Here is a 25,685-nt window from a genome sequence, read left to right as displayed (position 1 = left end):
TTGCATTTTGTTCCCGTCAACAGGTACAGCGGGGGCATAAGGAGAAGTTGGAATTGCCTGCGTTTTCTTAGGCGCACAGATCCACGTATGTTGCTATGATCTCAATACCCTGAGTCTTTGCCTATATCAGTCCCAGGGTCCAACAGTTGACACAATGCTACTTGTTTTAGCACTCACAGCAGGGTGCTACCTTTTTCTAAGGTCCCCCTTTCCTGCTGGGCTATACATTTCCCGGACTTATAAGCTTTCCTTTTCTGCAGGGGTACCCAATTGCTTGTGATGTCCTGCCACCTGTGTAACTAGCTTTTTTCAATGCTGAGCCTTGTAGTTCCACAGCTGATAAACCTGTCTTCTCCCTTTCACCTCCTCTACTCAACACTGACTAAGTACTTCCTAATATTCCTAAAACCCTCCCACTTGTTCCTCTATAGGGCTGCCCTCCCCCACTCTCTGGGGACGGCCTTGCATTTAACCCTGCAACAACCTGACACACACCTGCCAGCGGGATACAATAGTTTTTTACAATACACAGAAATTTTAACCACACAGCATAACTTTTTAGCACACTGGCCACAACATCTTCTTGAGGTGGGCAGGACTCCTTGTCCGACCCTCTTACACATATGTGCAGAGCGAGCTCAGGATCCAAGTCCACTTCATACAAGACAAGTGCTGGCTGTTTCTAACCTATTTATCCACTTCAATGCTGCTGTAAATTTCTGACAGTGGCATTTAAGTAGTGCGGGACTAGTGATATGTCTGTTCTGGTATCCTTTGGCCTCTCTCGATGCAATTAGTGGGTAAAAAATACCTCTGGTAGAACCTCAGATGAGAGCATGGGATTCCAGGGATACTTACTGGCATTGCTGATGGTAATGTCCAAAAATACAAACATTCTGGGTAGCTATCTTCCGATTAATCAATAATTTATTCTCTTTAAAATCAGTACCCCTGCCTAAATTGGCCTTCTGCATTTAGAGATCACTGTTAAACCACACCTTAACACCTTGTGTACCCTATTTCCCATATTGTTGATCTATAATGAGAAAATCACGTAAATTTAACACAACATTCTGGCCAAACTACAAAATATTGGTAACTTTTCTTTCACCTCCGAATGAGTTGTGGCCTCCCGCTTAAACAAAATAGTTGTCTTGCCCTTATAACTCACAAGTTGGCCTGAAATCTCCTTAGCTTTGACTACTATATTGCTTCTCTTGAGTCTTGGACTTTGCTAATTAAATAATTACAATCCGAGATTCTGTTCAACCGGCTTTATATACTACCCTCTAGTTACTGATGTCCTTTGTAACATAGTAACATAGTAACATAGTTAGTAAGGCCGAAAAAAGACATTTGTCCATCCAGTTCAGCCTATATTCCATCATAATAAATCCCCAGATCTACGTCCTTCTACAGAACCTAATAATTGTATGATACAATATTGTTCTGCTCCAGGAAGACATCCAGGCCTCTCTTGAACCCCTCGACTGAATTCGCCATCACCACCTCCTCAGGCAAGCAATTCAAGATTCTCACTGCCCTAACAGTAAAGAATCCTCTTCTATGTTGGTGGAAAAACCTTCTCTTCTCCAGACGCAAAGAATGCCCCCTTGTGCCCGTCACCTTCCTTGGTATAAACAGATCCTCAGCGAGATATTTGTATTGTCCCCTTATATGCTTATACATAGTTATTAGATCGCCCCTCAGTCGTCTTTTTTCTAGACTAAATAATCCTAATTTCGCTAATCTATCTGGGTATTGTAGTTCTCCCATCCCCTTTATTAATTTTGTTGCCCTCCTTTGTACTCTCTCTAGTTCCATTATATCCTTCCTGAGCACCGGTGCCCAAAACTGGACACAGTACTCCATGTGCGGTCTAACTAGGGATTTGTACAGAGGCAGTATAATGCTCTCATCATGTGTATCCAGACCTCTTTTAATGCACCCCATGATCCTGTTTGCCTTGGCAGCTGCTGCCTGGCACTGGCTGCTCCAGGTAAGTTTATCATTAACTAGGATCCCCAAGTCCTTCTCCCTGTCAGATTTACCCAGTGGTTTCCCATTCAGTGTGTAATGGTGATATTGATTCCTTCTTCCCATGTGTATAACCTTACATTTATCATTGTTAAACCTCATCTGCCACCTTTCAGCCCAAGTTTCCAACTTATCCAGATCCATCTGTAGCAGAATACTATCTTCTCTTGTATTAACTGCTTTACATAGTTTTGTATCATCTGCAAATATCGATATTTTACTGTGTAAACCTTCTACCAGATCATTAATGAATATGTTGAAGAGAACAGGTCCCAATACCGACCCCTGCGGTACCCCACTGGTCACAGCGACCCAGTTAGAGACTATACCATTTATAACCACCCTCTGCTTTCTATCACTAAGCCAGTTACTAACCCATTTACACACATTTTCCCCCAGACCAAGCATTCTCATTTTGTGTACCAACCTCTTGTGCGGCACGGTATCAAACGCTTTGGAAAAATCGAGATATACCACGTCCAATGACTCACCGTGGTCCAGCCTATAGCTTACCTCTTCATAAAAACTGATTAGATTGGTTTGACAGGAGCGATTTCTCATAAACCCATGCTGATATGGAGTTAAACAGTTATTCTCATTGAGATAATCCAGAATAACATCCCTCAGAAACCCTTCAAATATTTTACCAACAATAGAGGTTAGACTTACTGGCCTATAATTTCCAGGTTCACTTTTAGAGCCCTTTTTGAATATTGGCACCACATTTGCTATGCGCCAGTCCTGCGGAACAGACCCTGTCGCTATAGAGTCCCTAAAAATAAGAAATAATGGTTTATCTATTACATTACTTAGTTCTCTTAGTACTCGTGGGTGTATGCCATCCGGACCCGGAGATTTATCTATTTTGATCTTATTTAGCCGGTTTCGCACCTCTTCTTGGGTTAGATTGGTGACCCTTAATATAGGGTTTTCATTGTTTCTTGGGATTACACCTAGCATTTCATTTTCCACCGTGAATACCGTGGAGAAGAAGGTGTTTAATATGTTAGCTTTTTCCTCGTCAACTACAACCATTCTTTCCTCACTATTTTTTAAGGGGCCTACATTTTCAGTTTTTATTCTTTTACTATTGATATAGTTGAAGAACAGTTTGGGATTAGTTTTACTCTCCTTAGCAATGTGCTTCTCTGTTTCCTTTTTGGCAGCTTTAATTAGTTTTTTAGATAAAGTATTTTTCTCCCTATAGTTTTTTAGAGCTTCAATGGTGCCATACTGCTTTAGTAGTGCAAATGCTTTCTTTTTACTGTTAATTGCCAGTCTTACTTCTTTGTTTAGCCACATTGGGTTTTTCCTATTTCTAGTCCTTTTATTCCCACAAGGTATAAACCGCTTACACTGCCTATTTAGGATGTTCTTAAACATTTCCCATTTATTATCTGTATTCTTATTTCTGAGGATATTGTCCCAGTCTACCAGATTAAGGGCATCTCTAAGCTGGTCAAACTTTGCCTTCCTAAAGTTCAGTGTTTTTGTGACTCCCTGACAAGTCCCCCTAGTGAAAGACAGGTGAAACTGTACAATATTGTGGTCGCTATTTCCTAGATGCCCAACCACCTGCAGATTTGTTATTCTGTCAGGTCTATTAGATAGTATTAGGTCTAAAAGTGCTGCTCCTCTGGTTCAATTCTGCACCAATTGTGAAAGATAATTTTTCTTGGTTATTAGCAGAAACCTGTTGCCTTTATGGGTTTCACAGGTTTCTGTTTCCCAGTTAATATCCGGGTAGTTAAAGTCCCCCATAACCAGGACCTCATTATGGGTTGCAGCTTCATCTATCTGCTTTAGAAGTAGACTTTCCATGGTTTCTGTTATATTTGGGGGTTTGTAACAGACCCCAATGAGAATTTTGTTACCATTTTTCCCTCCATGAATTTCGACCCATATGGACTTGACATCCTCATTCCCTTCACTAATATCCTCCCTTAAAGTGGACTTTAGACAAGACTTTACATAGAGACAAACCCCTCCTCCTCTCCGATTTTTACGATCCATTCTAAACAGACTGTAACCCTGTAAGTTAACTGCCCAGTCATAGCTTTCATCTAACCATGTCTCGGTTATTCCCACTATGTCAAAGTTACCTGTAGATAGTTCTGCTTCTAGTTCTTCCATCTTGTTTGTCAGGCTTCTGGCATTTGCGAGCATGCAGTTTAGAGGATTTTGTTTTGTTCCAATCTCCTCGCTGTGGATTGTTTTAGAAATGTTCTTACCTCCCATCTGAGTATGTTTTCCTGGATCTTCTTTGTTCAAGTCTAATGTTTTTCTTCCCGTCCCCTCTTCTTCTAGTACTTATCCTTTGTTCTTGTCTAGACATCTAGCTTCTTTTCCATATGCAGATTATTTTTTCTAATAACCCCAAAAATCTGGAAGTTGGATTTATCTGGATTGTCCAGAGAAGAAAAGGTGAGCACTAGTGATGAGCAGCACTAAAATGTTTCTGTGCTCGGTACTAGAATTGAGTCGGACGGGCTTGACTCAAGTCACAAGTACAATGGAAGACAATGGGATGCATTTTACCGGAAGACCCTAACAGGAGGGCTGGCGAGACAGGAAAATCTCTGAAATGGATGGAAACAGCTCTCAGATGGAATGGGAACAACATGGGGAAGACGCCTGGAGGCATCTCTGACTCCCAGGGCGCTCATGGGAACAATGTTGACAGACAATTATTCCACTTTTACAGAATGACAATAAAACCTACAAAACCAAAGTTAAAATGTAATTTACAGGAGAAAATGATAGAGAACATTCTTTCCTGTATAATGTTTTATATATATGGCAAAATTAAAATGAGAAAAAAAAGCCTCCTTTTCCCCCTTAATAGCCAGGTCATCTCTCACCATATTTCTCCTTCACCTATGACTACAGTAGATGACATAGTAGAGGGGTGAAATAAAACTGGTACTCACTGATAAATGTATTTTTAACATTATACTACCTTATCTGGGCATGTGGTGTGTGTGACATGATCAGACACATCCTGTTTAATTTATGAAGGAGGGACTCAAACTCACAAAGCCTATGCGGACAATGCAAGAACTGCCAAAAAATAGAAGGAAGAGGGACTCCAATAGACCCTGTATTAGACATAAAGGATGGCCTCATACACAGTCTGTTAAAATTGTTAGGTAGTGGGACTCCTAGACTCATAAAGCCAATATACCCTGCAAGACACAGAGAACAAGGGCTCCTGATGACCCTCTATAAATTTAGAGCGAGGACCACATGGTTATCCTGTTGTTGTTGATATAGTGGAGGAGGACAAGAAACCATGAACCGTATACAATTTTTTGGGTTGGAAGGGGTGTATGTGATCACATCAGTAAAATTAGGAACATTTTAATTGGCTTTATGTCCCTGCGTGCACCATCAGCAGAACATCCACTTCCCCGTCCCTTAAAGCATGCCTTGCACCTTTTAAATTTGGCATATAATATATGCCTGCAAACTTTCCAGTAATACTAAAGAAAAGAAAATAAGCAGCCCTGAAAAGGACTTTGTTTTTAGCTGTCAGCAGAAATATACCTATAGAAGCACTGAAAGGCAATAAACCCTGCCTACATGCCTCTAATCCAAAATTATCCCTCGTCCACCAGCTATCCCTACAATGAATGCAGGTTACAGTGGTTTTACTAGAGAAAGAACAGTATGCAGCCCTAAAAAGGACTTTTGTTTTAATGGTGCTGCAGCGGTATGCAAGTACTCGATCTGCGGCCCGGGAGATCGAGTATTGACCTTGAGCACCTGCGATGCTCAATCGAGTAATGAGTGTAACCGAGCTTCCCCATGATCGAGTATCATCACTAGTGAGCACTACCACGAGTCCTATGTCATGTCCGTGGTTAAGCATCCTGAGACCATTCATGTATGGGGTTGTTTTTCATCCAAGGCAGTGATCTTGCTCACAATTTTGCCTAAGGACACTGCCAATAATAAATATTGGAATCTAAACATCTTCCAAAATCAACTTTTTCTAATGATCAGGGAGCAGTTTGTTGATGACCAATGCTTTTTTTTCCAGTATGCTGACCCATCATGTCGCAAGGCAAAAATGATAACTAAGAACTAATGACGTAGATTAGAAAGTACAAAATGTTTCATCATCCAATGAATAAGCTTTCTTATGTGGAAACCAGAAGACCCCAGAATGCAGAAGTAGTTTTCCATATAAACGATGTCAATAACTTACTGAACTAGGACATTTGAAAGAAAAATGTGTCATATATTTTATTAACATGTGCAGAGTCAATACAGATGAGGTCATCGCTGTATCCTGTTTCTTCGCATAATAACACAATCAGTCCTATTCTTCAATTAGCAGTCACCTATAACCGTGCCCTGTGAGTTATTTAATTTGTCCTTCTGACTTCATGTATCTGTCAGATATGTTATGTCAGAAACGAAAAGAGCAAAAATCAGATTTTTAAGGGTTTTTGGATATCTTAAAGGGGTTGTCCATTATGCTAAAGTGGGAATAGTAAATAAAAAAAAACATATATGCACTTCTTGGACAGCTGCTGCCTTCACTATTTTTCATCAGAGCAGACATCTGCACTGATGGAATAGTTAAAAGGAAACTGTCAGCTGATACATACTGCTAATGGTTTGGGCAGCATGTATTGACCACTGGCTGTAGTATCCCAGCCATGTATGTTTGTCTAGGAAATGCTGCAGAATTTCATAGAAAAACATACTCTTAATAGCCGCTGGGAACTGAGCCACGCTATTGACTATTCGTACAGGCGGGTCCCTGGCATCTTCTCCTCGCCCCCGGACAGTGACTGCCAAGCATCTGCCTACACACGCACGCCAGCATACATGGCTGGGGTTCTACAGCCAGTGGCTGATACATACTGCCCATGGATGAGCACCATATATCAGATGACAGGTTCCCTTTAAAGGCCCTGCCAATCAGCAGCTGTAGTGGTCATATGACATAACAATATCACGCTACTGCCAAGATAAGCAAATATCCTCTTCAGAAGGAGCGCTTTATCTGTGATGCCTCCTATTGGATGTAACAATCCTAAAAGTCACCGAGAGATAGGAAAATGAGAGCGCACCACGCTGTCAGTTATTCGTATACGCATCAGGAACTAATAGCAGATGGGTGCCAATCCTGCTGGTCTCAGTAAACAATAAAATGGAGTGAAAGAGGAATTTGGCACATCCATCCAAAATATAAAAGAAAAAAAATCTGTTTTGAAATTCATATAAAAAACGAGAGTATCTGTCTGACGTGTTTCTGGCATAGAAAATGCCCTTAGTCATAGGAGATGCAAAAAATAATGGGAATCTAGTTATAAATATTGAGAGACAAACCACATCAATGGCAACACACATAGTCTGTGAGAAACTACTGTGTATGAAGACCTATCAGAAGTAAGCAAACATATAGACAAAATAATTAGTAAACGTAATGTCAAAAGAAAGTAGAATGTTTCCAGTGATCAGTACAAATCTGTTTGACATACAGTTGAAACCAGAAGTTTAGATACACTATATGAAGACTAGTGTTGAGCCACCTCCCTAGTGTTCGGGTTCGGTTCGGTTCGTCGAACAGGGACGTGTTCGCCAAAATGTTCGTCGAACGTTCGACGAACACCGTCGAACATCATTGAAACCAATGGCAGGCAAACACAAACACATAGAAAACACCTTAAAAGGTGTCCAAAAGCTGGCAAACTGCTCAGAAGACACAACAAACACATGGAAAGTCACAACTACATATAGTCATGCAAAAAGAAAAGAGGTGGAGGAGTAAAAGGAGGAGGAGACACAGATATAGGCATGTCAAGCCCTTCTAAAATCAAGAAAGGCTGGAGTAAAAATCTAAACTCACTCTACCAACACCCAGACGTCTTGACAAAAAAAATAAAAAAATAAATATCTTTAGGTAGAATGGCGGCGTGTCCATTCAGAACACTTTCCTTAGAAGACGTAGTGGTACCCCTGTTGGGAGCTGTGCCAAAAAATGAACCCAATACATTCAGACTAATCCACCATTTGTCATATCCAAAGGGCAGGTCAGTAAACGACAACATCGTCGTGGAACCAAGTACAGTACTATGTACTGTACCTCCTTTGACGAGGCAATCAGGCGTGTCAAAAAGTTGTTAAGGGGCACCCTAATGGCCAAAACAGACACTGAGGGGGTGTTCCGGTTACTATCTGTGCCTCCGAATAGTGTCCTCCCATTGGGCTGCTTCTGTGAAGGAGCATACTACATAGATCGCTGTTTGCCCATGGGGTGCTCCATATCCTGCTCACTATTTGAGGCATTTAGTTGCTTCTTCGAATGTGTCGTCATGGACGTTTGTAAGGCGGCACATATTATGCATTACCTCGACGACTTCTTATGCCTGGGCCCAAAAGATTCGCCACAGTGTGAAAACACACGGTAGTCCACCTGTGAGGAGGAGAGAGCTGGAGGGAGAGTGGACACCCCAGAGCCGAGGGGTTAGATTGAGAAAGAAAGAAGGCGGTGTAGCTTGCTTCATGGGTGGGGTACACTGCTGAGTAGCAGAAATTGCTACTAGGCCCTAAAGGATTTCCTTGGCCAAATGCCATTAAAAAATAGTACTTAGGTAAACAGGCGGTGTAGCTTGCTTCGTGGGTGGGGTACGCTGCTGAGTAGCACTAAATTCTGCTAGGCCCAAAATGATTTCCTGGGCTAGATGCCGTTAAAAATAGTACTTAGTTAAACAGGCGGTGGGTGGCTGGGCTACTCTGCTGACTAGCAGACACTGAAGCTTTGGAGCAGACCTCTGAATCTCAGGCCATAGTATGAGTAAACAACTCTGCAGCTGACCCCACCCACCTGGAATTGACGATGGCAACATCATATAAAACTCAGCAAGGGGACTAAATAAAGAGTCTCCATTTTTTCCAAAAATTCGGCCACAGACACCAATTAAGTGGCATCAATTTCGCCAGAGTTTTTTAAAACGGTTGGTGAGGTAATTTTCAAAAATCATCAAGCTTTTAGTCTCCCCAAGATGACACAGGGGTAGAAAAGTCCTTGCGGATCCAGGATTTGTTCATCTTGATGAATGTTAGTCTGTCTACATTGTCACTGGACAGCCGCGTGCGCTTATCTGTCAGCAGTGGCACACCACCAGCAGCGCTGAACGCACATTCAGAGAGAACGCTGGCTGCGGGGCAAGATAAGATCTTCAAGGCGTGAGTGGCGAGCTCAGACCATTTTTCAAGATTGGAAGCCCAAAATGAGCAAGGATCCAGTTCCACAGTCATGGCATCGATGTTAACTTGGAGATACTCTTGTACCATCCTCTCTAGGCATTGGCTGTGCGTCAGACTTCTTGTCTCCTGTGGCCTTGCAAAGGATGGTCTAAAAAAATCTTCAAACGATTGGAAAACATTGCTGTTACCACCAGATACGATGTTACTGTTACGGTTTGAGTGATGACTCGATAGTCCCACGGTTGGCAAGTTAGAACTCAGAGATTCACTTTGTGCACCACTGGTGTTTTGTAGAAAAGCAGATGTTAGATTCTGTAACAGTCTCTGCTGATACTCCTGCATGCGTGAATCCCTTTCTATGGCAGGAATTATTTTGCCAAATTTGCTTTTGTACCGGGGATCTAAGAATGTGGCAACCCAGTAGTCGGCATTACTTCGGATTCTGACAATCCGAGGGTCATGTTGCAGGTAGTGCAGCAAGAAGGCACTCATGTGTCTTGCACATCCAGGAAGACCAAGTCCTTGTTGTCTTGGTGGTGGCGAGGTGAGAATCATGCTTCCTTTGTCTGCCCTCTCTTCCCAACCTCGCACAACAGAATTTTGATCAAGGTCTCCCTCATCTGATGAGTCTTCCATGCCTAGCGCCAGTTCGTCCTCCACTACTTCCTCGCCTCCTGCACCTTCCTCAACAGTTTGGCTGCTACCATGCGCCCTCGGTAATCCCTCTACCCCAGCCTCCAATGCCAGCCGCCTTGGTGCTGCCAACCTTCTTGACCTTGGAGATATGATCCCATCCGCATATGACTCCTCCTGTTCCTCCTCCTCCTCCTCTTCCACCACCTGACTCCGAACACTGGTTAAGGTGTGCTCCAGCATGTAAATCACCGGAATGGTCATGCTGATAATGGCATCGTCAGCACTAAACATCTTTGTTGCTATTTTAAAACTGTGTGAGCACACAGCTACCGTGCCCTCTGCAGAAGTCCATCTAGTCCGGGATAGTGGGATAAAAATTGCTGGACAACCGGGTTCAAAACGTGAGCCATACAAGGCACGTGTGTGACATTGCCCCGTCGAAGGTCCGCACCCAGGTTTGCAGCATTGTCGCACACAGCCTTCCCTGGCTGCAGGTTGAGTACAGACAACCATTGATGGAACTCGGTCTCCAGAGCTGACCACAACTCCACAGCTGTGTGACTCACATTTCCCAGACATTTCAATGTAAACACTGCCTGATGCCGTTGAGCCCTGGTGACAGCATAGTGAGGAGGTGTGCAGGATTCCTTCTGCGCAGTTACAACGCGGGTGGCATTACCAGACAGGCTTTGGGTGCAGGTGGAGAACCGAGAGGAGGTTGAGGAGTCAGAAGCAGTGGAGGAACTTCTAGATACAGAGGATCGACGAGTAACTCGTGGGGACGGCAAGACTTGGACAGCAGCCCCTTCTCCTGTCTACTCGTCCAAGTGTTTGTGGTGAAATGCACCCTGTCACACACAGAGTTTCTCAAGGAAGCGGTGATGTTGTGTGCGACATGCTGGTGTAGCACAGGCACAGCTTTCTTTGAGAAGTAGTGGCGACTGGGCATCTGGTACTGAGGCACTGGGCCGACATAAGGTCTCGAAAATCCTCTGTGTCCACCAGGCGGAAAGGCAGCATTTCTGTAGCCAACAGCTTGTAGATGGAGAAATTCAACCAAGCTTTGTCATGGCTAGGAGGAAATGGTCTTTTACTTGTCCACATCTGAGGGACTGAGGGCTGGCTGCCGTGCTTAGATGGAGTTGAGTAGGGTGTCCCCGGCAAACTGCTGGTCTGTGAGGAAGGTGCAGGCGGAGATGTTATGTTGCCTTGATCAAAATGTGGTGTCGATGTTGGAGAGCGCTCAACACCAGCAGGTGTTTCCACTAGCAAATGTCCTGACAACCTGCCAATCACACTGGCTGTTGCGGGTAAAGAGGTGGAAGGTCTGCATCCAAAACCATGTGCGACTGCTCTCCCCACAGTCACAGAGGATGAAGAGGATGCGGATGCACTTGATGGGGCAGACGGTGGTTGACCCGGCCCACTAGGCTGCATTGTAGCACAGTGAGCTTCCCACTGCAACTTATGCCTCATATCCATGTGACGGTTCATGCATGAAGTATTCAAGCTAGTGATTTTTTCGCCTCTACTGAGATTTTGTTGACAAATCTTACAGAGAACATGAGTTGGGTCATCCTTTGCGATGTCAAAAAATGCCCAGGCTATGCAAGGCTTAGAGCCCGTGCGACCTGAAGAGCCACCACGACTTCTGGTCTGAGGCACAGTTGGGGTTGAGGATGCAGTTGTTGACATGCTTCCAGTACTCCGTCTTTGTCCAGGAAGGCGCACCATTATCTCGTCGTCAGACTCATCACTAGCATTCTCCTCCACCTCCTTTGCTGACTTGATGGACTGGCGGACTGGGTGTTGACAGTATGTGAGGTCTACATCCTCGTCATCATCATCCTGTGTGTTCTCACACCCGTCGCCCTCAGAGCCAACCTTTTCCTGCCCCGACCGAAAAGTCAAGTTTTCGTTCCCATCAGGTATCCCAGTCTCATCATCATCTTCCTCATTGCCCCCACCAACAGGAGTTACAGTTTGGGAACGAGGGTCTACATTATTCTCAGAACCTTCTTCAACTGGGCCTGGATCCGACTCACAAAGATTCTGGGCATCAGTGCAGATCATTTCCTTGTCTGGATTCACAGAAGCTCTGGAGCAGACCTCTGATTCCCAGGCTATAGTATGCGTAAACAGCTCTACAGACTCAACCATGTGTGTTACCCCATGCTCAGACGGGCAGCTGGAGACTTGGGAGCTTTGAGGAAGCAAGTGCGATTGGGGTGACAACTCTGAGGACTGGAGTAGTTGTGATGTTGATGTTGACATGGAGGAGAGCCCACTTGAACGAGCACTTGATATCCGTTCAAGCACCTGCTGTTTATGTGCCTCATCTGGAATTTTTGGCGATGCTTGTAGCGATGGTCGTAAGAAAGGGATCATATCAGATTGTCCACGGAAAGAAGTAGACATCTTACTTTGGCTGGAAGATGGTCTTTCTTCTGCAGATGTTACTGTTGCTTTACCACCTACCTCACGGACACAACCTTTTTTTCCCTTTCCAACACGCCTATTCCCCTTTCCACCAGCAGCAGGCCTTTTGCCACTCATTTTAGTGCTTAACTAATTGGCAACTCTATATCTGTAGTTGTTGGCACAACAACCGATGGATGAAAACCGAGCAGAACTGAGTGGCCAAACTATGGTACTAGGCCCAAAACTATTAACTGGATTAGATGCAGTGAAAATTGAGATACACAGGCGGTGTAGTTAGTTTCACAGGCGGGCTACTCTGCTGACGTGCAGACACTGCTCCTAGGCCCTAAACTATTAACTGGATTAGATGCAGTGAAAATAGATATACACAGGCGGTGTAGTTAGTTTCACAGGCGGGCTACTCTGCTGACGTGCAGACACTGCTCCTAGGCCATAAGCTATTAACTGCATTAGATGCAGTGAAAATTGAGATACACAGGCGGTATAGTTTGTTTCACAGGCAGGCTACTCTGCTGACGTGCAGACACTGCTCCTAGGCCCAAAACTAATAACTGGATTAGAAGCAGTGAAAATTGAGATACACAGGCGGTGTAGTTAGTTTCACAGGCGGGCTACTCTGCTGATGTGCAGACACTGCTCCTAGGCCCTAAACTGTTAACTAGCGTAGATGCAGTGAAAATTGAGATACACAGGCGGTATAGTTTGTTTCACAGGCAGGCTACTCTGCTGACGTGCAGACACTGCTCCTAGGCCCAAAACTAATAACTGGACTAGAAGCAGTGAAAATTGAGATACACAGGCGGTGTAGTTAGTTTCACAGGCGGGCTACTCTGCTGACGTGCAGACACTGCTCCTAGGCCCTAAACTATTAACTGGGTTAGATGCAGTGAAAATAGAGATACACAGGCGGTATAGTTTATTTCACAGGCGGGCTACTCTGCTGACGTGCAGACACTGTTCCTGCAAGGACATGTGACATACACAGCCAATGATACATGCCCTTGCTTGTGTGCATCACATGCACATTGCTGTGTGTGTGTGCACTGCTGATAGGCTGAGAGACTGCACCGCCCCACTGTAAATGCGGGAATGAAAAAAAAAAGGAGATCGGCGTTATTTCAGCACAGATCTATCCCCCGCACCCTCCTTCCGCCCACTATACACTGAAACAGTCTATTAATAATGATAAACAGTTTTAATGTGCAAATCAAGCTAGGCTTTTGGTGAACGAACAGTTATCGAACAGAAACTTGAACAGTCGAATTTTAAGCAAATTGTTCGGGTTCGTCGAATGACTCGAACACCGCCCAAAACAGCTCGAATTTGAAATTGGCGAACAGTTCGACTCGAATACCGCTCATCTCTAATGAAGACGCATATGCATATTTTCTCTATATCTGACATGAAATCAGAATAAACCTTTCCCTTTTTAGGTCAATTAGGATTAACATAATTGTTAATATTCGCCAAATGGCACAATAAGGAGAGAGATAAAGTTTTAAGGCATTTTTTTTTACTTACAGCAAAGTCAAAAGTTTACATATACTAAGATTACTATGCCTTTAAACCAGTGTTTCCCAAACTCCAGTCCTCACGGACCCCAACAGGTCATGTTTTCAGGATTTCCTTAGTATTGCACAGGTAATGGAAGTATCAGGAGTACTTTCACTTGTGCAGCACTATGGAAATCCTGAAAACATGACCTGTTGGGGTCCGTGAGGACTGGAGTTTGTGAAGCACTGCTTTAAACAATTGTGGACTGCCCATATGATGATGTCATGCGTTTGGAAACTTCTGTTTTTTGGTAACATCTGAGTTAATTAGAGACACACCTGTGGATGTATTTCAATGCACACCTGAAACACACTGCTTCTTTATGTAGCATCATGGGAAAGTCTAAAGAAATCATCGAAGATATCAGGAAGAGAATCATGGACTTGCACAAGTCTGGCTCATACTTGGATATAATTTCAAGATACCTGAAGGTGCCTTCTTTATCTGTACAAACAATTATCTGCAAGTACAAACAAGATTGGAATGTCCACCCATCATACCGCTCAGGAGGTAGAAGGGTTTTGTGTCCCAAAGATAAACGTGCTTTGGTCCGATATGTGCATATCAACCCAAGGACAAAAGCAAAAGACCTTGTGAAGATGATGGGGGAAGCTGGTAAGATTGTGTCAATATCCACAGTGAAACGAGTACTGTATCAACATGGGCTGAAAGGCCACTCTGCAGGAAGAAGCCATTATGCCAAAAGAAACATAAAAAGGCAGATTAATGTTTGCAAATGAACCCAGGAAGAAAGAGCTTAATTTTGGAAGACATGTCCTGTGCTCTAATGAAACTAAAATAGAACATTTTGGGCATAATGACCATCATTACGTTTGGAGGAAAAAGGGAAAAAGGAGACGCTTGATATCCTAGGAACACCATGCCAACTGTGAAACATGGGGGTGGCAGCATGATGTTGTGGGGTTGTTTTGCTGCAGGAGGGACTTGTGCACTTCACAATATAAATGGCATCATGAGAAAAGATTATGTGGCAATACTGAAGCAACATCTCAAGACACCAGCCAGGAAGTGAAAGCTTGGGAGGAAATGAGTTTTCCAAATAGACAATGACCTGAAGCATACTGACAAAATAGTAACAAAGTGGCTTAAGGATAACAAAGTCAATGTTTTGTAGTGGCCATCACAAATCTCTGATCTCAATCCTATTGAAAATGTATGGGCAAAGCTGAAAAGGCAGGTGCGAGCAAGGCGACCTACAAACCTGGATCAATTACACCAGTTTTAGTCAAGAGGAATGGACCCAAATTCCCACCAACTATTGTGAAAAGCTTGTGGAAGGTTTATTCTGATTTAATTTCAGATATTGAGAAAAACATGCATATGTGTCTTTTTATATAGTGTGTGTAAACTTCTGGTTTAAACTGTATCTGCTGGGCACATTGTGCCCCTGGGACATCCAATCTTTGGGCCAGATTCATGAAGACTGGCGTTGTTCACAGGTGAACATGTAGGGGGTGGTAGACTAGATTAAGACGTCATGTCAATAAGGCAGTTGTATGATATAGTTTGCTATTTTATATTTATTTATGTGTGATAAAAAGTTTATGTTTTGTCCCTATGGCTTGTTTTGGGTCTCGGTTCTCCTCTAGGCTTGGAGGCCGTCCCTGGGATCTGTCCACTAGGCGAACTACAGTATACAGTATAGGAATAAAGCTTGCACTACACAGGTTATTAGATAGTTGACAGTGTTGGGATTAGCCCCATTTTAGGAGGGGTTAGATAAGTTTTATAAGAAAAAGTTTTCCAAGTTAAGGGGATTCTGAAGAAGGAGAGAGTCTAGTCAAATATGAGTGAGTGGGAGCAAGGTTGGACATTACAGTGCTAACAGGTTCTGAGAAAAGTAGATGGAACAGAGACGAGAACTTCTGTCACTTCAAGTCTTGTCACAGCTTGAGGACTTTTCCGAAGTTTCACCTGGTTGCTGGGACAGTCTTGGGTCTGAGGTCCGGTAGAGGTATTGTGTGCCGTATCTCTATCCCCCCTGTGAGGAAGATGCAAAAAAGTGCATTTAAATAACAGAGTCCCGATCAGAGTTAGTCTACGTTCACATTAGCGTTATGCATGTTTGCGTCGGGTTTGCGTCGGGCGACGCAGCGGCGACGCATGCGTCATGCGCCCCTATATTTAACATGGGGGACGCATGCGTCTATTTGTGCTGCGTTGTGCGACGCATGCGGTTTTTTTGCCGCAAGCGTCGGGCCAAGAAAACGCAACAAGTTGCATTTTTCTTGCGTCCAAATTTCGGCAAAAAACTACGCATGCGTCGCAAAACGCAGCGTTTTTGCGTGCGTTTTGTTGCGTTTTTGTTTGCGTTGTGCGTTGCGTCGCCGCATCGTCATCGTGGTGTGATGACTTTTATGCTATTTTGTTTTATAAAAAAAAGTATTACTAAAAACTCTGTTAGTTAAATGCACTTTTTTTGCTTTTTACCCCAGGGTTTTTGTTCACTTTTTCTCTAGTAGGTTTATATGTTTTGTGGCCAATGTGAACATGCGTTTAAGTTCTGCATATTTACCAACTCAAGTCAAGCTCAGTTTTTGTGTTTTTTTTCTATAATATGGGATCCACGAACCAATGGTGTACCATGAAACATGTCAGTGGGGTTAGACCTCACGCGTATCGCTGCTGTTATGCAGCTTCATCAGGGATAAAAATAACTAACTACCACCATCTACACTCATCTCATACACTGTAACCAATCTTCATAGCCGAGTATATATAGTACCATATCAATGCTTAAAGATGACAAATATGTCATTGTTTTATCTGCTATAAATGCAGCAGTTCTGGATACAGTGTTTTTCTTATTCTCCTCTATGTCCCTGAGATATGCACCTTCTTACCTATACTGTATGTAAACCTAGTTTTATTGTTGTCAAGTGGGTGAGGTCCTCAAGAAAACACCCGCAGAGAAAAATTGGCTAAAAAGGTCCCCTAAGATCAAACTCTAGACTTACTGTATATACAAAGAGGAGCCCCTACATCCCAGGAATGGAGAAGGACAGGAACAAAAGAAAAAAAGAAAAGGACAGATTCGGGAGAACAGCGCAAGAGGTCGTCTTTAGGGCACAGTGACAAGGACTAGAATAAATGAAGACTCACTATGTACACCCACGTGTGAGGGGATAACGTAATTGTATAATTGCCTGTTTACACTGTCAAGCTAGTTCGTGCTTAACTTTAATTAATCTTGCTACTTTTCTTTATTGCATTTTTTTAGTGTCAGCGATTAGCAGTTGTACATTTTATTATGGAAATTCAATCCAATTCCCCTGCCAAGAACCAGAATGTGAAAGGAGAATATTTGGAAAGACAAGAATTAACCCTGTCATACCCCCTTCAGGTATTTGCACATTACAGAGAGGTGTCTTGGGAGCTCTAAGTGATATAACATAGCCAGAGGCACAAACCTGGCCCCTGATGTACAGGTGCCATATTCTTCTAGTTTTTTTTGGCAAAAATTATTTTTATCTTCTAGGAACATAAAGAGGTATTTGTATCCTTGGGCAGTAATAAATTATAATAAGAGTATAATTATATGATTTTTCTTTTTTATGTCATTAAGTACTAGGCACCTAACTCAGAATTCCTTAGTAAGCAATATGTAGCTGTCTGTTAGATTTGCTTCTTCTCCAGCTGTACAAGATTCTGTTCAATCTGGGCATCAATATATTTACATGTACATGTAACAATGAAAAAAGAAAAAATTGCTTAATAAAAATAAGCAACAAAAAACAACTCGGGTAATCTACTTTAAAAGGATATTCAGCAAATAAATATTATTCATTGTCTAATTAAAATCTGTATTATTTTCCAGATTACGTTTCTACTCAGTCTTCATCTGCTTGCAGTCATTCTATACAAACCTTTATTCTGGGGCAGACAAACACTACAGGGGCAGATATACCATTGACACATTCTGTGCAGCTGCATAGGGCCCTAATAGGCTATGGGGCCCACTGTCATCTTAAGGCTTGGCTCATGAGAGGATAGGATCGATTATGGTAATGACACTCCAACAAAATTCTGATCCAAGTGTCAATTTAAAGTGGTCCGATACTCTTGGATTAAAGCGTCATAGCACAGGTGAGGAGAAGATGAAAATCCAAATTTCTCCATCTTCTCCATTGTGTGAGGCCGCAGAAATCGGTCTACACTCAGATGTGATGTGAGTGCAGTCTGATGCTTTCCACGCACCCATAGAATTGAATGGAAGCATGCCATCCGATTTGTGGAGCCACTTGCAGTATGTTGCAATCTTTTTCTCGTGCCGAATAGATATGAGAAAAAAAAATTGCTGATCAGCACTGCACCATACTATAACATTGGGCCAAGTGATATTCGATAAAATGGCAGATAGCACTCAGCCGATGAATACACTCGTGTGATCGAGCCCTTAGGTCATGTTCACCATGTTCAGTATTTGGTCAGTATTTTACCTCAGTATTTCTAAGCCAAAACCAGGAGTGGGTGATAAATGCAGAAGTGGTGCATATGTTTCTATTATACTTTTCCTCCATTGTTCCACTCCTGGTTTTGCCTTACAAATACTGAGGTACAACTGGACAATTACAGAACATGTGGACGTGGCCTTAAAATAGTTTTCTACTATCCATAAGATTGCACATAAGGTTGCATTCACATGCAGCGGTTGTGCTGCAGCTGAAAACCGCAACAGCCCTCCGGGTTTTTTCTACTGTTTCCCTGAACAATTACTTGTAGATGAAAGAGTTGATTGAAATGGCTATGTGGTTTTACAGGTGAAACAGATGTTTTCTTGTAAGATTAAAGGGAACCTGTCACGTCATTTCATCTATCTAAACTGTCCCTTGTGCGTTGTTAGGCTATGTTCACACATAGCGTCCTGTCCCTGCGGGTTCTCCCGCAGCGGATTTGATAAATCTGCAGGGCAAACCCGCTGCGGTTATCCCTGCAGATTGATCGCGGTTTGTCCTGCGGGTTCCGCTGCGGGATTTTACCCCTACTATTGAGGCTGCATATGCAGCAATATGCAGCATCAATAGTAATGTTAAAAATAATAAAATAATGATATACTCACCCTCTGACGTCCCGATCTCCTTGGCGCTGCAGGCGGCGGTCCGGTTCCAAAGTGCGAGAAGGACCTTCGTGACGTCACGGTCATGTGACCGCAATATCACCGCAGGTCCTGGTCGCATAGCAAACATGAGACCGGACGGCCGCTGTTGTGAATTCTGTTATCGAACTCCCTCCTGTGGTCATGAATGGTACTTCGGCGAGTTCTGCCATGGACGCCCTCTGGTGGCTGTGAGTGGAGCTGCTGCTTCTGAGGTTCCTTCCACAGGTGACGTAGTTTATTCTTTGGCTGGCTGCTCTATTTAACTCCACTCAGATCGTTACTCCATGCCAGCTGCCAATGTTCTTGTACTGGTTCAGTTCGCTCTTGGATCTTTCTGGTGACCTGTCTACTCCAGCAGAAGCTAAGTCCCTGCTAGTTAATTATTTGTTCATTGTTTCCTTGTCCAGCTTGCTATCATGATTTTGCCTTGCTAGCTGGAAGCTCTGGGATGCAGAGTGGCACCTTCGCACCGTGAGTCGGTGCGGAGGTCTTTTTGCACATTCAGCGTGGTCTTTTTGTAGTTTTTTGTGCTGACCGCAAAGATACCTTTCCTATCCTCAGTCTGTTTAGTAAGTCTGGCCTCCCTTTGCTGAAACCTGTTTCATTTCTGTGTTTGTGACTTTCATCTTAACTCACAGTCAATATATGTGGGGGGCTGCCTTTTCCTTTGGGGAATTTCTCTGAGGCAAGGTAGGCTTTATTTTCTATCTCTAGGGCTAGTTAGCTCTTAGGCTGTGAAGAGGCGTCTAGGTAGAGTTAGGTACGCTCCACGGCTATTTCTAGTTGTGTGATAGGATTAGGGGTTGCGGTCAGCAGAGCTCCCACTTCCCAGAGCTTGTCCTGTGTGAGTTTAACTATCAGGTCTGTTGTGAATTCTGTGGCTGAATTCACTCCTGTGGTCACAAGTGGTACTGCAGCTTCTGAGCTTCCTCCCTCAGGTGTTCTGGTGAGCTCGTTAGCTGCTTCATTACTTAACTCCGCCTGATGCTGCTATCCTTGCTCCTTGTCAATGTTTCAGTGTTGGATCTGAGCTTCTCCTGATTGTTCCTGTGACCTGCTGCTCTGTATAGCTAAGTGCTTTTTGCTTTTTTGTTGCTTTTTTTCTGTCCAGCTTGTCTTTTGTTTTGCTGGAAGCTCTGAGACGCAAAGGGTGTACCGCCGTGCCGTTAGTTCGGCACGGTGGTTTTTTTTTGCCCCCTTTGCGTGGTTTTGCTTTAGGGTTTTTTGTAGACTGCAAAGTTCGCTTTACTGTCCTCGCTCTGTCCTAGAATATCGGGCCCCCACTTTGCTGAATCTATTTCATCCCTACGTTTTGTCTTTTCATCTTACTCACAGCCATTATATGTGGGGGGCTGCCTTTTCCTTTGGGGAATTTCTCTGGGGCAAGTCAGGCCTATTTTTCTATCTTCAGGCTAGCTAGTTTCTTAGGCTGTGCCGAGTTGCCTAGGTAGTTGTTAGGCGCAATCCACAGCCGCTTTTAGTTGTGTTTAGGATAGGATCAGGTGTGCAGTCTACAGAGTTTCCACGTCTCAGAGCTCGTTCTTGTATTTTTGGGTATTTGTCAGATCACTGTGTGCGCTCTGATCGCTAAGCACACTGTGTTTCTGGATTGCCTTCATAACACCTGTCATTAGCAAACATTACAGTACAAGGAGCCAAACTAATGATTCTCAATAGAGGGAAAGAAAAAGTTCTGACATCATTTTTTTTTTTTTTTTTTTTCTGCTCTGTGTTCACTTTTTTTTTCCCCCTAGACATTTGGGTGATTCTGGACACAGGTGTGGACATGGATATTCAGGGTCTGTGCTCTTCAATGGATAATCTCGTTATAAATGTACAAAAAATTCAAGATACTATTGATCAGAAATCTATGTTAGAACCAAGAATTCCTATTCCTGATTTGTTTTTTGGAGATAGAACTAAGTTTCTAAGTTTCAAAAATAATTGTAAGCTATTTCTGGCCTTGAAACCTCATTCTTCTGGTAATCCTATTCAACAGGTTTTGATTATTATTTCTTTTTTGCGCGGCGACCCTCAAGACTGGGCATTTTCTCTTGCGCCAGGAGACCCTGCATTGAGTAGTGTCGATGCGTTTTTCCTGGTGCTCGGATTGCTGTGCGATGAGCCTAATTCAGTGGATCAGGCTGAGAAAAATTTGCTGGCTTTGTGCCAGGGTCAGGATGATATAGAAGTATATTGTCAGAAATTTAGGAAATGGTCAGTACTCACTCAGTGGAATGAATCTGCGCTGGCAGCTTTGTTCAGAAAGGGTCTCTCTGAGGCTCTTAAGGATGTCATGGTGGGATTTCCTATGCCTGCTGGTTTGAATGAGTCTTTGTCTTTGGCCATTCAGATCGGTCGACGCTTGCGCGAGCGTAAATCTGTGCACCATTTGGCGGTACTGCCTGAGGTTAAACCTGAGCCTATGCAGTGCGATAGGACTATGACTAGAGTTGAACGGCAGGAATACAGACGTCTGAATGGTCTGTGTTTCTACTGTGGTGATTCCACTCATGCTATTTCTGATTGTCCTAAGCGCACTAAGCGGTCCGCTAGGTCTGCCGTCATTGGTACTGTACAGTCCAAATTCCTTCTGTCCATTACCTTGATATGCTCTTTGTCGTCGTTTTCTGTCATGGCGTTTGTGGATTCGGGCGCTGCCCTGAATCTGATGGATTTGGATTATGCTAAACGTTGTGGGTTTTTCTTGGAGCCTTTGCGGTGTCCTATTCCATTGAGAGGAATTGATGCTACACCTTTGGCCAAGAATAAACCTCAATACTGGGCCCAGCTGACCATGTGCATGGCTCCTGCACATCAGGAAGTTATTCGCTTTCTGGTGTTGCATAATCTGCATGATGTGGTTGTGTTGGGGTTGCCATGGCTACAAACCCATAATCCAGTATTGGATTGGAATTCCATGTCGGTATCCAGCTGGGGTTGTCAGGGGGTACATGGTGATGTTCCATTTTTGTCGATTTCGTCATCCACCCCTTCTGAGGTCCCAGAGTTCTTGTCTGATTATCAGGATGTATTTGAAGAGCCCAAGTCCGATGCTCTACCTCCGCATAGGGATTGTGATTGTGCTATCAATTTGATTCCTGGTAGTAAATTCCCTAAAGGTCGATTATTTAATTTATCCGTGCCCGAACACGCCGCTATGCGCAGTTATGTGAAGGAATCCCTGGAGAAGGGACATATTCGCCCATCGTCATCACCACTGGGAGCAGGGTTCTTCTTTGTAGCCAAGAAGGATGGTTCGCTGAGACCGTGTATTGATTACCGCCTTCTTAATAAGATCACTGTTAAATTTCAGTATCCCTTGCCATTGTTATCTGACTTGTTTGCTCGGATTAAGGGGGCTAGTTGGTTCACTAAGATAGATCTTCGTGGTGCGTATAATCTGGTGAGAATCAGGCAAGGAGATGAATGGAAAACTGCATTCAATACGCCCGAGGGTCATTTTGAGTATCTAGTGATGCCGTTCGGACTTGCCAATGCTCCATCTGTGTTTCAGTCTTTTATGCATGACATCTTCCGTGAGTATCTGGATAAATTCCTGATTGTTTACTTGGATGACATTTTGATCTTCTCAGATGATTGGGAGTCTCATGTGAAGCAGGTCAGAATGGTTTTTCAGGTCCTGCGTGCTAACTCTTTGTTTGTGAAGGGATCAAAGTGTCTCTTCGGTGTGCAGAAAGTTTCATTTTTGGAGTTCATCTTTACCCCTTCTACTATCGAGATGGATCCAGTTAAGGTCCAAGCCATCCAGGATTGGATTCAGCCGACATCTCTGAAAAGTCTGCAAAAGTTCCTGGGCTTTGCTAATTTTTATCGTCGCTTCATCTGTAATTTTTCTAGCATTGCCAAACCATTGACCGATTTGACCAAGAAGGGTGCTGATTTGGTTAATTGGTCTTCTGCTGCTGTGGAAGCTTTTCAGGAGTTGAAGCGTCGTTTTTGTTCTGCCCCTGTGTTGTGTCAGCCAGATGTTTCTCTTCCGTTCCAGGTCGAGGTTGATGCTCCTGAGATTGGAGCAGGGGCGGTTTTGTCACAGAGAGGTTCTGATTGCTCAGTGATGAAACCATGTGCTTTCTTTTCCAGGAAGTTTTCGCCCGCTGAGCGTAATTATGATGTGGGCAATCGAGAGTTGCTGGCCATGAAGTGGGCATTCGAGGAGTGGCGTCATTGGCTTGAAGGAGCTAAGCATCGCGTGGTGGTATTGACTGATCATAAGAACTTGACTTATCTCTGAGTCTGCCAAGCGCTTGAATCCTAGACAGGCCCGTTGGTCGTTATTTTTTGCCCGCTTCGACTTTGTGATTTCGTACCTTCCGGGCTCTAAAAATGTGAAGGCGGATGCTCTGTCTAGGAGTTTTGTGCCCGACTCTCCGGGTTTATCTGAGCCAGCGGGTATCCTCAAGGAAGGAGTCATTGTGTCTGCCATCTCCCCTGATTTGCGGCGGGTGCTGCAAAAATTTCAGGCGAATAAACCTGATCGTTGTCCAGCAGAGAAACTGTTCGTCCCTGATAGGTGGACTAATAAACTTATCTCTGAACTTCATTGTTCGGTGTTGGCTGGTCATCCTGGAATCTTTGGTACCAGAGAGTTAGTGGCTAGATCCTTCTGGTGGCCATCTCTGTCACGGGATGTACGTACTTTTGTGCAGTCCTGTGGGATTTGTGCTAGGGCTAAGCCCTGCTGTTCTCGTGCCAGTGGGTTGCTTTTGCCCTTGCCGGTCCCAAAGAGGCCTTGGACACATATTTCGATGGATTTCATTTCTGACCTTCCCGTTTCTCAAAAGATGTCAGTCATTTGGGTGGTCTGTGATCGCTTTTCTAAAATGGTCCATCTGGTGCCCTTGGCTAAATTGCCTTCCTCCTCTGATTTGGTACCTTTGTTCTTTCAGCATGTGGTTCAGTTGCATGGCATTCCTGAGAATATTGTTTCTGACAGAGGTTCCCAGTTTGTTTCAAGGTTTTGGCGAGCCTTTTGTGGTAGGATGGGCATTGACCTATCCTTTTCCTCGGCTTTCCATCCTCAGACTAATGGCCAGACCGAACGAACCAATCAGACCTTGGAAACATATCTGAGATGTTTTGTTTCTGCATACCAGGATGATTGGGTGTCCTTTTTGCCGTTGGCTGAGTTCGCCCTTAATAATCGGGCCAGCTCGGCTACCTTGGTTTCTCCATTTTTTTGCAATTCTGGGTTCCATCCTCGTTTCTCTTCAGGACAGGTTGAGTCTTCGGACTGTCCTGGTGTGGATTCTGTGGTGGATAGGTTGCAGCAGATCTGGACTCAGGTAGTGGACAATTTGATCTTGTCCCAGGAGAAAGCTCAACTTTTCGCTAATCTCAGACGCCGTGTGGGTCCCCGACTTCGTGTTGGGGATCTGGTTTGGTTATCTTCTCGTCATATTCCTATGAAGGTTTCCTCTCCTAAATTTAAACCTCGTTTTATTGGTCCGTATAGGATTTCTGAGGTTCTCAATCCTGTGTCTTTTCGTTTGACCCTCCCAGACTCCTTTTCCATACATAATGTATTCCATAGGTCGTTGTTGCGGAGATACGTGGCACCTATGGTTCCATCTGTTGAGCCTCCTGCCCCGGTTTTGGTGGAGGGGGAATTGGAGTATATTGTGGAGAAGATTTTGGATTCTCGTGTTTCTAGACGGAAACTCCAGTATCTGGTTAAATGGAAGGGTTATGCTCAGGAAGATAATTCCTGGGTTTTTGCCTCTGATGTTCATGCTTCCGATCTTGTTCGTGCCTTTCATGCAGCTCATCCTGGTCGGCCTGGGGGCTCTGGTGAGGGTTCGGTGACCCCTCCTCAAGGGGGGGGGTACTGTTGTGAATTCTGTGGCTGAATTCACTCCTGTGGTCACAAGTGGTACTGCAGCTTCTGAGCTTCCTCCCTCAGGTGTTCTGGTGAGCTCGTTAGCTGCTTCATTACTTAACTCCGCCTGATGCTGCTATCCTTGCTCCTTGTCAATGTTTCAGTGTTGGATCTGAGCTTCTCCTGATTGTTCCTGTGACCTGCTGCTCTGTATAGCTAAGTGCTTTTTGCTTTTTTGTTGCTTTTTTTCTGTCCAGCTTGTCTTTTGTTTTGCTGGAAGCTCTGAGACGCAAAGGGTGTACCGCCGTGCCGTTAGTTCGGCACGGTGGGTTTTTTTTGCCCCCTTTGCGTGGTTTTGCTTTAGGGTTTTTTGTAGACTGCAAAGTTCGCTTTACTGTCCTCGCTCTGTCCTAGAATATCGGGCCCCCACTTTGCTGAATCTATTTCATCCCTACGTTTTGTCTTTTCATCTTACTCACAGTCATTATATGTGTGGGGCTGCCTTTTCCTTTGGGGAATTTCTCTGGGGCAAGTCAGGCCTATTTTTCTATCTTCAGGCTAGCTAGTTTCTTAGGCTGTGCCGAGTTGCCTAGGTAGTTGTTAGGCGCAATCCACAGCCGCTTTTAGTTGTGTTTAGGATAGGATCAGGTGTGCAGTCTACAGAGTTTCCACGTCTCAGAGCTCGTTCTTGTATTTTTGGGTATTTGTCAGATCACTGTGTGCGCTCTGATCGCTAAGCACACTGTGTTTCTGGATTGCCTTCATAACACCTGTCATTAGCAAACATAACACAGGTCGTTCCGGGTGCTCCTAACCACCAGGTCCATAACAGTA

This window comes from Ranitomeya imitator, chromosome 2, assembly GCF_032444005.1.
Source record: "Ranitomeya imitator isolate aRanImi1 chromosome 2, aRanImi1.pri, whole genome shotgun sequence".
Classification (NCBI taxonomy): Eukaryota; Metazoa; Chordata; class Amphibia; order Anura; family Dendrobatidae; genus Ranitomeya; species Ranitomeya imitator.
The sequence above is the reverse complement of the archived record's forward strand: the minus strand, read 5'-3'. Positions refer to the sequence as shown.